The 13,162-nt window shown below is 45.9% G+C and overlaps 1 pseudogene; it reads left to right on the forward strand.

Moving 5' to 3' along the window:
• The first annotated feature begins 347 nt into the window (after positions 1-347).
• On the forward strand, positions 348-12,804 carry LOC121149811 (annotated as a pseudogene).
• The last annotated feature ends 358 nt before the right edge of the window (positions 12,805-13,162 follow it).

Genomic DNA, 13,162 nt, shown 5'->3' on the forward strand with positions numbered 1-13,162 from the left:
GTTGGGCTTGGAGGTGTCCTGTGATGGGAGAAGTGAGAGCTGTGGTGGTACTATTTCTTCTGAGTATGCGCAGCCGGCACTGGAAACATTCGAGTCTATCCAGAGGATCTCCAGACAAACAAATCTCGCCGAAAAGCAAAACCAAACACTTCCCCAAACAGCTCCCCTTCTCCCTTTTTTTCCTGTGACTCTGTGTCTCCTCCCCAGCACACCTGCCCACCTGCTCTCCGTGCTCCATTCTGGGCACTGCATCCTTGGAGGAATGCCATTGAAATGTACAGTTCCGTTCTCTCAAGCCAAGGCTCACAGAGGTCATAGTGAACAGAAAAACTCATGAAGGCGTAGACATGAACCTCATCCAGTCACAAATCATTCTTGGGCTAAAACCCTCCAACCCTGTCAGCGAGTGCGGACCTCGCACCATCTGATCAAACCCTGGGGAAGAGGCCCCTGATCCTGCTCCTCTCCTGGGAAACTTGGATTTCTCGGGTGTCTAGATGAGCCCCACCCAGCCCGGCTGAAACTCTTGGAACTCTGGGGATGAATCCTAGAGCAAGCTAAGCTTGCTTTCCCGAATAATTCAGTAGTGGCCGTTTATTGCAGCATTCAGGCTACAGAGCTTTTGGAAACGCCGAGGAAGCATAACGAGGGCAAGGTGTGGCTCATGCTGGATGTACCTTCTCCCCTGGGAACGGAAGGAAGGGCCTATCCACTCAGGAGTTTAAGTCAACTCTTGAATACTTCAGCTGCATGCGTGAGAGGATCCACTTAGCAGGAAGGGGAGGTTGATTTGGGTTTACAGCTTAGAGGTTCCCTGGCCAAGATCAGGTGGCCCATTCATTTGGCACCTGGTAGAGGCTGGCAGTGGTGGAGGTCTGTGGAGGGAACATCATGTTGCAAGCCGCATCTGTATGCACTGGCCACATGCCGTACCTAAAATGGCGCCGGCCGGAGAAGCCACACCTTCGTGCAGCTTTCGCAGTACTGCGCAGTGAGCTGCGGCGTGGCCTGCACGTGAACACTGGGGACTGACGAATCCGGTCGCCCAGGACCCTGCGTGATCATGACGCCGACCTATCATCGGCGGAGGCGGGGCCAGTCAGCACATAAGAGCAGAAAGCCTGCCGGGGTCGCCCCCCTTCCTCTTCCTCATCTTTGTGCGCGCAATAAATTTTACCGCAGAAGGCTTCACTTGCGTCTGCGTCTTATTGCTGGACGATAAGAAACATGGGCGCGACAACATCACCTGGTGAGATGGGATGCAGAAATAGAGGACGCTCTTTCCCTACCCAGTATGTGGTCTCTCCTTATAAAGCCACTGTAATCCAGTCATGGGGCTCCACTTTAGCAACCTCTCCCAATCCCATCCCTTCTCAAAGGGTGCTCCACCACAGACACCATAATTAGATCCAGCCTCCACCTCAATCCATCAACTGTTAGCATGAACCCATTAACTGCTAGTTTAAGATTTAGTGGTAAGTGCCTGTTCAAACCATAACAGAACTGGAGACACAAAGGAAGTGAAACTACGGGAGACGCTTTCCAAAGTAGGGTAGGGGTGGGAAGAAATCCCCTAGCTTTCCTTTTCCTCCCACCCTCCAGTGATAAAAAGCAGAAGCCCCCGGAGAAGATGACCAAAGGCAGGGGTCAGTACCCTTTGAATACAGCTCAGAGCAGGGAAAGGAGATTGGGTCTGAGGGCACAACGACAAAGTGACCAACATCCCAGGCTTGAGTGCTGCACCTGCTTCCATCTGGAATTCGTCTCCCAGACTAGACTCAACAGCTTAGCCCAGTTTCTCCCCAGGTCCCAGGACTCCCTTCTCTGCCCTTGTATTTCCATTTCACTCCTATGCTCTGCTCCAGCAGAAGCCCGTTACATTGTTTTCTCTTGATGCTCCCACTTGCTTGCTTCTGACATGGCTTCACTGCTGAGCCTCCGCTCACTCTGCTTGTCCTAGCCTTCCTGGGCACGCTGGCAGCCCGTTACCAGGGCTTTAGCACATGATAAGATTGGGAACTACCAAATGATGGCTCTTCTAGATACCATGCTAGATGTTTTACACAGCATATTTAATATTTATACCTACTAGCTGATCATCATGGAATTCAGGGCCATCATTGTGGCCAACCACAAGGAAGGCTGTTCGTGTGCAGATCACCAACCGCATTGCTAACGGTCCTCTTACCCATGCTTCTTCACATCCACCTTCTTCATTTTTCTTTTGGTTTTTTACCTTCTTACATTTTTTTCTTTATGTGTTTCCACACAAATACCTCTCCCACGTCCACAATCCCAATAGTTTAATGCCTCCCCACTCTAAATCTGCAAAGACTGAGACTGGCTACTTAGAGGAGCTGTTATTTTGGCTGATTTAAAGGCTGGCTAGACTTTTCTGGAAATTGAGGAAGGGCATTCTCCATGGAACAAGAAACAATGTAGTCTGGCTTGAGTGGAACACACAGGAAGGCTGGGAAATCAGACCATCCTTCTGAATTTGTCTTTACATCTCAATTCTCTGAGATAGAACATGGATCAAGTGTATATACATTAAATGTACATTAAATTAGAAATCTATTTTAATGTCAGAAAGTTATCTCAACATTGTCTGGCCCAGTGCATCCATTTATAAGTGAAGGAATTGAGGCTTAAAAGACTGAGGTCGCTGGAATGTAATGAAGATTGAGCATGAGCATCTAAATCCGTACTATGGAAATGTTAGCTTTCTATGAGCTTAAACTTACCTGTGATTAAGCTTCCTCATCCATAAAACAGAGAAAGTGACAGAATCTTCCTTAGTGGGTTGTTGTGAAAATGAAATGGTATTGCTTAGCAAAGCCTTGGGTCTTACATCTGCTGTAATCAACTGGTATAAGATTGAGTGGCTTAAACAGCACATGTATTTCCTACAGTCCTGGTGGCTGGCAATGTGACACCAGGGTACGTGTTTGGTTGAGATTCTTGTGAAGTCCTTTTTCCTCTTCTAGAGTGCGCATTGCTAACGTCTCATCCCCTCTTCTAGTGGGAGAAATACAGCAAGCGAGAGCTCTCTGGGGTCCCTCTTATAAAGACACTTAGCCCATGTACAATGATATCATCCTCAAGTTCTAGTGCCCTCCCAAAGAGTCCACCTCACAGGAGCATCACCCTAGGAGTTAGGATCTCAGCATATGAATGGGGAAGAAGCATGAACACTCATTGCATTGTAAGCGTGTAACACAGATCCTGACCTGACACAGAATCAGTACTCTTTGAATATAGGTGAATCCGGTTATGATTTCCCAAGGTTATCCAGCTAGCAAACACAAGAACTGGAACTGGTCTCCCAAGAATTTTTTGTCCCCTGTGGCTCAAATTGAATATTGTCTGCAATGGCTGCATTAGTCGATGTTATCTCTAAGGCTGCCTGTTGAATGCCATCTCTGAAAATACGCTGCACCTCTAATCTGCTGTTTAAAGAAGTTTTCAGTTATCTTTCTAGCTCCAATTCCTCTGTTTCCTGCTTCGTGCTCCTGCCAGCCCTCGTTTTCCCCTACACCACCACTCCCCAGCCCTCAGCTGGCCTGGCTTACTGTCAGGTTCAAGGGAGAAGAGAAGCCTGAAAAAATCAGCCATGGACTTATAATTCATAGTTAACCATAGTTTACAATTTCTGACCTAGTAAGAGCTTGCTATTTTAAATATAAAAGGATCAAGAAATCATCAAACCTAGGAGATTTGAGGATTTGAGTTATCCATTATTCTTCACCTATACACTGTCAATCCTACTGGCTTAAATATTAATATTTCCTTGGGGGAATTCACTTAAACCATGAAAAAGTCTTCCTTACATTCTAACGGCCACTCCTGTAGCAAAATTATGACAGATGAGAACCATCTTCTTGTCTCTCTGCCTTTCCTTTTTTTTAAAAACAAAATTATTTTTATTGCAAAGTCAAATATACAAGAGGAGTAGAGGCAGAGAGGAAGATCTCCCGTCTGATAGTTCACTCCCAAGCGGCCGCAACAGCCGACCAGGCTGCGCCAATCCAGAACCAGGAGCCAGGAATTTCCTCCACGTTTGTCATGTGGGTGCAGGGTCCCAAGGCTTTGAGCCATCCTCTACTGCTTTCCCAGGCCACAAGCAGGGAGCTGGATGGGAAGTGGAGCTGCTGGGATTAGAACCAATGTCCATATGGCATCCTGGCACGTTCAAGACAAGGACTTTAGCTGGTAGGCCACCATGCCAGACCCTCTGCCTTTTCTTTCTTAGTCTCTGGCACTTCTCAAAACTTCTCAAAACAAAACAAACAACAACAACAAAAAACCCAACTGTGTGCAGTCTATACTCCCTAGATTGCAGACATCTTGAAGCAGTGCACATTCCTCGCCTTTTGATGTCTAGAACCTGGCTGAGTGAGTACCAGGGGTAACAGGCACCTGCGTATTACTGAGTGGACGGCCTTAAGCGGTGCCACACACACAGAGGATCTCCCTTCCTCCTCTGTCCTCAGACCTGTGCCACCTCTGTGTAGCTGGTCATCATTCTGTTGCAAATTCACCAGAAAACATGGCAACAACTTATGCGAAATAAGTGTTTTATAATGTGAAAAATACTTTCAGAAGGGTTTATTTTAATGGTGTAAATCCAGGCAATATTATAGGATGAACAGGAGGAATTTTTTTTTTTTGAGCATTTGGACTTCCCTGATACCTCAGATCACACCATACAAACTGAATCTTCTCTGTCACATTAATAAAGGCTTCCGGGCTTTCACTGTTAAATGCTTTACTTCAGGTTTCTTAGATCAATTTGTAAAACTGCCTCAGTTTTAAATATAACTGTATTAACTTTCCAGCCCAAGTCATTTATTAAAAAACACCATTTTCCTTATTCTTAAAAAAAAGTCAACAATTGTCCCATTTTCTCTTCTACTTCAAAATCAACTGGAACCCAGCACCCTGACCATGCACTCTACCTCTTTAATCCAAAAGTCTACTTAAATGTGCCTGCTACTTCCTGTAATTCATTTTCATCATTCCCTAGGGACTTGGAAGGAACCTAAAGGCACAGAAATCTTCCTGGCAGTCTTGATTTTCCAGTGCATGTGTTCTATGCTCTGTCCACTCACCTGGTGTCTTCAAATACGCCTAGCGCGTCCCAGTGCCGGTGTCTGACTTGCCCCTTTCTGCTCATCACCACCAGCCACTGGGTCCTGCTGGCTTTAAATGAATCATCCTGTGGCTCCTCCTTGTCTAAAGACCTCTACTTCTACTTCAGGATACCTCTCTCTTGTCTTGAACTGGCCTATAATTCAGGGCACTTAAAAAAAAAAGATTTATTTATTAATCAAAAAGGCAGATCTACAGAGAGGAGAAGAGACAGAGAGGAAGATCTTCCACCTGATGATTCACTTCCCAAGTCACCACAACAGCCAGAGCTGAGCTGATCTGAAACCAAGAACCAGGAGCTCTCCCAGGTTTCCTGCATGGGTACAGGGTCCCAAGGCTTTGGACCATCCCAGACTGCTTTCCCAGGCCACAAGCAGGGAGCTGGATGGGAAGGAGGCAGGGCCCCTGGAACATGAACTGGTGCTCATAGAGGATCCCTTTGTGTACAAAATGAGGACTTGAGCTGCTAGGCTACCATGCTAGCCAGGCACTTTTTCTTTCTTTGTGATTGACTACAAAATATAACTAATGGTTTTACTTTCTCCAACTTCTAAGAATGAATTTAATATAATCAGCTTAATATAACTTAACTTTCTTAATTATAATAATTAGTGCCATTTTGCCATACAAATCTAATTCAACATATATTTAGGCTACCATAAAAATTAAATTGTGAAGTCTTTCCAATTCTGAAATATATACTGCAACTGCATGACCTTGAGCACACCTAACTTCCACGGACTTAAGGGTTCTTAGCCTAGCTAGTGATCAGTACACAAGCCTAACTCAGAATTGTTTGAGAACTAACTATAACAATACATGTAAAGTGTTTAATAATAACAGTTGTGATTGCTAGTATTTGTTGAGGGCTACAAAGGACCAAGCATTATTCTAAGCTCTTTAAGTGAATTTCCACTTTCCTGACTATCAATCCTGTAACGTTGATTTCATTACTACTTGCAGACAAGAGGACTGAGGCCAAGAGAAGTTAAGAAACATGAATAGCATCAACCAGCTAAGAAGAATTCAAAGCTAAATAGTCAGATCTGGGCAAGCACAGGCACAGCATATACCTAGGAAGAATTTAGTCAACTGTTGTTGGTGCTCTGTATATCACCAGTATAAACAGCATAAAGAGAGAAGAGGGTTTTTTCTTTCTTATTTATTCATTAAATTGTGCCTCAGGATTGTTTTAGGAAGAGATGGTTCATTTATGATAATTAAATGTGTGGGGTACCAGTTGTTCATGTTTCCCAAAAGAGATGGATAGTTAGGGGTTCCTGTCCTAACTAGGCCCTGTGATTACCTAGCTCTCACCATTCTCAATCTGCCCTCTGAAATATTCCTTTTTTTTTTTTATTTATTTGTTTTTATTTGGAAAGCAGATTTACAGAGAAAAGGAGGGAGAGAAGGAAGGAGAAAGAGAGAGAGAGAGAGAGAATCTTCCATCCATTGATTCACTCCCCAAATAGCGGCAAAAGCCAGAGCTGAGCTGATCTGAAGCTAGGAACCAGGAGATTCTTCCAGGTCCCTCGTGTGGGGGTAGGAGCCCAAGGACTTGAACCATCCTCTGCTGCTTTCCCTGGCCATAAGCAGGGAGGTAGATTGGAAGCAGAGCAGCTGGGACATGAACTGGTACCCATATGGGATGCTTGTTCCTTGTGAACAGCCAGAGATTTGCTCCCGTATCACCCCTTAGCGATGCTTTAGGTCTTTCTCTTTAATAGAACTGCAAGATGCTCGGTGTTTAGCTCTGCACGTTCTCCTACCTCGGGTACTTCTGCCACAGACACTGACTAGGGAAAAGGCATTCCCCTCCCTGCCCAGGATTTTCCCAGCAAATAATTCATTTAGTTTCTACTATGGGGAGATATTTCCTTCTCTTAGTACACACTTTAGTACCATTATCATCCAATGGTCTAATTTAACTCTTTTGCCCTTTAATGGTGCCAAAAATAAGACTGAGCACCCTGTTGTTTGAAATCTCTCCCCAGGTATCCCATGCATTCTTTTGGGGGTGCCTACTTTATTTCTATTTAGTTCATGACATCACATACCTTCCCTGTTCTCTTGCTTCCCTCAAGTTTGTGATTCTGCCTGAACATTTGGTTGTTTATGTTGGAACATCTGGTTCTTTTGACTCATAGCAAAAACGGACCTCGGTTTTCTAATAGTGAGATTTTCATGGATTTCAGAATCTTAAAATGCTGCAGCCAGAAGGTCTTGTGTAGATAGCAGAGGCCAGCAGATTCCTTTCACAGTGAGACACAGTGACTCAGTGAAGGCAAGGGTCAAGTGCAAGGCTACACAGCTTGTGACGGGACAAACCAGAACTGAACCCAAGACTTCTGCTCCATTTGTTTCTGACCATGTGGATTAAAGGATACTCGGAAGTAATAATAGAAAGGATTTATAAGTGTTTTCTCCTGAACTATTTTAAGCCTTTTTTCCAGTGACTATACACTCTCAGGGGTCACAGAGGAATAGGAATGCATGACTGAAAAAATTCAGGCATAAAGACTCAATATTACAGAGCTCACTGTGTCCTTTTCTTTCCCAGTGACACTTTGTACAGTGCCTGGCACACTGTGAGTTCCAAAGTGTAGTGATGACACATTTCATATTTCTGTCATCGCCATTGTTGTTGTTTGTGATGATTTTTACTTTGGGGGTACCAAGGTTTCTGAAAGCCCGGCTCTTCTCATTCACAGTTCTCTGTGAAGGCACTGCAGAGCTGTCTTCCACAGCAATGATGATGGTGACAACTTCAAATGATTTGAGATCTGTCCCCCAAGCATGCAGATGTACTTTGAAAACTTTCTAAGCTTGAGTGAGCATGTTCCTAATATATTACACGTTATTGTGTAGAAGAAGCATTCTCTGGAGAGTTTGGAAAATACAAAGGAAACAAAATGTGACCTTTAGCATTGATTTACTTTTCTAGAATTTCTTAGGATCTCTCAAACACTGATGTGAGTCTGATTTTCTAAAAGGTAAGGGTATAAAGGATGTAAAATCCCCCGAAACATATTTGACCATATCATTGATCCTAGTGGGACTGGTGCAGCATGCGAGCTTTGGGAACCGTTCAGGCACTCACATTCCTTGGGTCTTAGTTGGAGAATGCAGTCTGCACAGCAGGCTGTCTGTTTCTGATGATAAGGTGCCTTTCCCCGGGGAGTTGTTTTCTGCTGTGTAATGAGTAAGGCTATAGACTCTGCTCCTGCTCATCCTTTCAAGACACAGGCCCTGTTCTTTCTCAGTCTGAACTTCTGCGGGTAGAAGAATCACAGACTGTTTAACTCCGACCTCATCTATGAACTACTCAAGTCCCATAATCATTTCAGCTGTCCTCCTCTAATCTAGTTTCCAAGGGCCAGAGTCCAAAAGGTTTAATAACTCTCCGAACAACACCTGGAATTCATTGAATGCATACTGTGGTTAAGACATTGTGTTGACAGCTTTACATGTCACAACCTACCTTCTTGTCACCATATGCTATGAAGAAGCTATTAATATTTCCATTTTATACAGAAGGAGCCTGAAGAAAGGTTAAGTATTTTTTTCCAAGAAGGTTCCAGAGCAAGGCTTGGTGGAGAAAATAGAACTGGGATTTGAATCTAACTACCTAGCGCTGTGCCTCTAGTGTCTGTTTAAGTTTTCAAAATGTAGGTGTGGCTGGTCCAATCTTCACCAATTCTTCTGCACTCGGCACAGCATCTGCCATGCTGGAGCCAATGCTCATTTGAAAAGCAAGATTAAGCTGCTTGTCCAGATCCTGCTGGTAGTAAATGATGGTCCCAAGTTCTCCATTTCCCCATCCCATCCCATCCCATCCCATCCCATCCCATCCCATCCCATCCCATCCCATCCCATCCCATCCCATCCCATCTCAAAGACTCCTCTTCAAAGTGAGGGTTCCCGCTCCTTTCCTGAGCATAACCTGGTACTTCCTATTCAGCTATACCCCACTTTCAATTCTGCCCTCCCCCAAATAGACTGTGATCCTAGACCTAATGAACTTAGTCTAAGCCTAAATGACTTGCCACTGATAAGCAAGAAAGCAGTTGTGTTGTTGCCCTTGGCTAGTTTTGTCAGTTTCCTTAGAAGGATGTTGGCAGGGAAGGAGGTAGTTCATGGGGTGCCAGCACAGATCTGGAATTCTCAGTATAAAATGAAAACCCCATGGTGGCCACGAGGGGTTGTGCCCCTCACTGGCCTTAGCCCCACACACTGTCCCCGGCCTGTTGGGCTCTCGGCAGATGGGAGAGTTTGGTAATATTTCGGGAAGGCCTAGGCATCAGAGAGCATTTATGAGGTAACAGGGACCACGTCCATCTTTTCGAAAGCCACCCCTCTTCAGTGACACTACCGGCCTGTACCCCCAGCCCAGGGCAAGGAAAACCCTCACTGGCCCCTGTGTGGTGGAGGGCCACACGCCTCCAAGCTAAGGCACTAGTGACAGCATCCCTCTCCTTGACCGTGGCCTCTGCTGCACTCAGGTCCAGCAGCTGCCCCAGTGTCCCAGCCCACTGGAGTCCCCTTTCCTCTCATGGGGCCTCTCCACATTTCATCACGTCCGCTTCCAAGGATGTTGCCGGGTTGCCCCACCAGAAGCGCGGATTCTCCATACCCTGGCTCTCAGGTGGAGCGAAGACACGTCTCTGACCACAAAGTGAGCTGGCTGCTGGAGAGGCCTGTGGAGTACACCTCCGGCTCTATGTTAGCTGCGCCCACGTGGACAGACCCCTAGGTGGGGGAAGGGAACTTCTCTCCCAAGTCCAACAAAAAAGATGGGCCAGTGGAGAAAAGGAGCCCAGAATGGCTCACACGAGGTTGAAAATGGCAGGCCTTGGAACCCTGCAGGTCGGACAGGCCTGGCTGGTCAAGGGCTCGTGGGACGCTGGGGCCCCAGTTATGTTGCTGATCCTATTATAACCAGGTGAAAAAGGGGCAGCGAGGGGAACCAAGTTACCCATCCAGTTTCTGGCAACAACGCCCTACAATTTGTAGCCGTCCAAAGGAAGAACTGTGGAGAATGGGCCATTCCTGGTGGGATGGTGGATCCAGGTGCCACTCTGCAAAGGGAATTTGGAGAGGAAGCCATGAATGCCTTATGGAAATCCAGGACGGAAAGGCAGGAATTGGAGAAACAACTGCACCTGCTCTTCAGCCAGGACAAGTTTGAGGTCTGTAAGGGCTATGTGGATGATCCACGGAATACAGATAATGCGTGGATGGAGATGCAGGCTGTGAACTACCCCAAGGATACGGGGGAAATGACCCACCACCTTCCGCTGGGTTCCTCTGGGTTTCCTACATGGCTGCAGCATCCCAAGGCTTTGGACCATCCCAGACTGCTTTCCCAGGCCATAAGCAGGGAGCTGGATCAGAGAGCAGCTGTCTCACAAATTGGCACCCATATAGGACACTGGTGCCACAGGGTGGAGGATTAGCCTGTTGAGCACCTGCCCTGAGTAACATGCTTTTAAAGTTAGCTTCCTGTGGGCTAGTGTTCCTTGCTTTTAGGCACATACACTCTTTGGTTATTCTTGTTTCCAGAGGTTTTGGTTTTCATGGGAAAAGCTCAGCCTGTATTTTAGCCCATAAAAATCTACTTATAAACTAGATTGGGGAAGATGTAGTGGTTGGGATCTGAAGTGGAGTCACGTCCCACCTCTGAGTTTGCTTCCTGGCTCTAGCCCCTGACCCTTGCTTCTTGCCAGGGCAGGCCCTGAGAGTCAGCAGGTGGTAACTGCAAGGATTGGGCCCTGGGAGGCTGGGACTGAGTCACTGGCTCCTCACCCGAGGCTTTAGACTCAGTCCAGGCCTTCACTCTCAAAATTGTTAACACGCATTGAGCTTAAATATGAGTCCAGGTCTGGCTGTCTGGTCATCAAAATTGTTTCTGGACAGAATGGACTAAGCTCACAGCACTGCTTTCTGCTGATCTCAGAAGAGGATCCTACACCTGTGATTCCTGCCTTGGAAAACATTCACAGGGACAATATAATCCGCATCATCTACCCTTTTCTCAATAATAGTAATATTGATATGCAAATAAAGAAGGTATTTATAACTAGGCTTCAAAGATAGAAATGGCCCTCTGACAACAGCAACAAATGGGGCAGAAACAGCTTTCTTTCTTCATCACCTAACACTAGCCAGTTAATTTTATTTATAACATATGAAAAATTAATGAAAATGAAAACTCTTTATTGCAAGGAGAACAAAATAAAAATAACTGTATTGAGTTGATAGCCTTATACCAAAGTCACTTTGTTAACACAAATATTGCACTTAATATGTGCAAGCAACTGAGTGGATTCTCTGTGGTGACTTATTAAGGGTCTTCCTATCAGGAGGGCATCCTTGTGGTACAGACTGAGCTTTCTACAAAGCAGAATTCAGGAAGGGCAGAAGCATGAAGCTTGTTGGGTGGTAGTCTGGGCATCAGCACCCGGGGCTGGCAGGGGAAGAAAGCAGGGCTTGGGGAGAGGTTGAGTTGGGATGTGGGCACAAGCAAGGCCCCAGCTGCTTTAGGGACTGCAAAGGCCTTTTGAGCTCCCTTGGATGGGCGCGGCAGGGACAGGCACTCACAGTGACCTCGTTGACCGGTCACTGGATAGGGGATACCTGAGAAGGACGCATGACCATGGCAGCCATGATTTCTTAGGCTAAGGAACACCTGAGAGAAGGCTGGAAGCTTGTTTTCTACTCAGTATGCTGTATCAGTGAAAATCATTCCAGAGCCCAGTGCAAAAACGCAGTGGTTCAAGTCCTCACAAGCCCGGCAGCTCCACTTCCCATCCAACTCCCTGCTTGTGGCCTGGGAAAGCAGTTGAGGACGGCCCAAAACCTTGGAACCCTGCACCCGCGTGGGAGACGCAGAGGAGGCTCCTGGCTCTTGGCTTTGGATCAGCTCAGCTCCAGCCATTGTGGCCACTTGAAGAGTGAATCATAGGACAGAAGATCTTTCTCTCTGTCTCTCCTCCATTCTGTATACCCGCCTTTCCAATAAAAATAAGTAAATCTTTTTTTTTTAAAAAAAGAAAATTATTTCATAGTACAATGCTGTCTGTCTTATGAGAAGAAGAGTCCATCCTGAGAACAGGGTTTTTCTATCCTGTGGACTGCTCTAGCCCAAGAACCAAAATACTCTCTGGTATATCAGCACATTATGATGATTGGTAATATATGCAGCAGCCAAGAAGGAGACTGGGGAAGGGCTATGCCAGAGACAAGAGTGATATCTCAGGTCTGCCACAGGGGTAGCGGGGGTTCAAGCACTTGAGCCATTGCCTACTGGCTCCCAGGACACACATTAGACAACAAGGCAATCTGGAGCTGCACACTGAACTCATGCATTCTGAGGCGGCCGATAGGCATCTCAACCGCCAAGCCGAGCACCTGCTGCTGTCCTGGGACATTCTTGGAATACTTTTTTCTTTCTTTCTTTTTTAATGTAAGTGCCAAAAAAACATACATTGTGTGTGCATGTGTGTGTGTGTGTGTGTGTGTGTGTGTGTGTGTGTGTGTGTAGCAATCGCTGCAAATGTAGATTTACAAAATGTCTCAAATTTAATATATCCAGAGCAGAAATCTTGAATTTTTCTCATAAAACCATGCTATCTCTTTTCCCTAGAAAAATGAGGCCCAAAACAACCTGAGCTGTGTAAGAAAATAGAGTAGCATCTTTTATCTCTTGCTTCCTCTCACCCCTGCAGTCAATCCGTGTGTAAAATTTAGCCAGAAAGTCACTGCCTTCCACTCACTGACCATGTCCATCAACTCATTACCTTACTGACTTCCTGCTGTCACGCTTAACCTCCAGTGGGTCATTTTCTACAAAAATAAGGAAGTAACAGATTTAAGAATATGAGTCACGTCATTCCCTACATCTCTTGCAACCATCCAATTGTTTCGTTTAGTACCTCAAGGAAAATGCAAACTCCTAAGAAAGCACAGCCTCCTTAGGTTGGCCTCCCTGTCCAGGGTGCTGCCTGCTGCT

This window comes from Ochotona curzoniae, unplaced genomic scaffold (genome assembly GCF_017591425.1).
Source record: "Ochotona curzoniae isolate NIBS_2020 unplaced genomic scaffold, NIBS_Ocur_1.0 scaffold_4763, whole genome shotgun sequence".
Taxonomy (NCBI): domain Eukaryota; kingdom Metazoa; phylum Chordata; class Mammalia; order Lagomorpha; family Ochotonidae; genus Ochotona; species Ochotona curzoniae.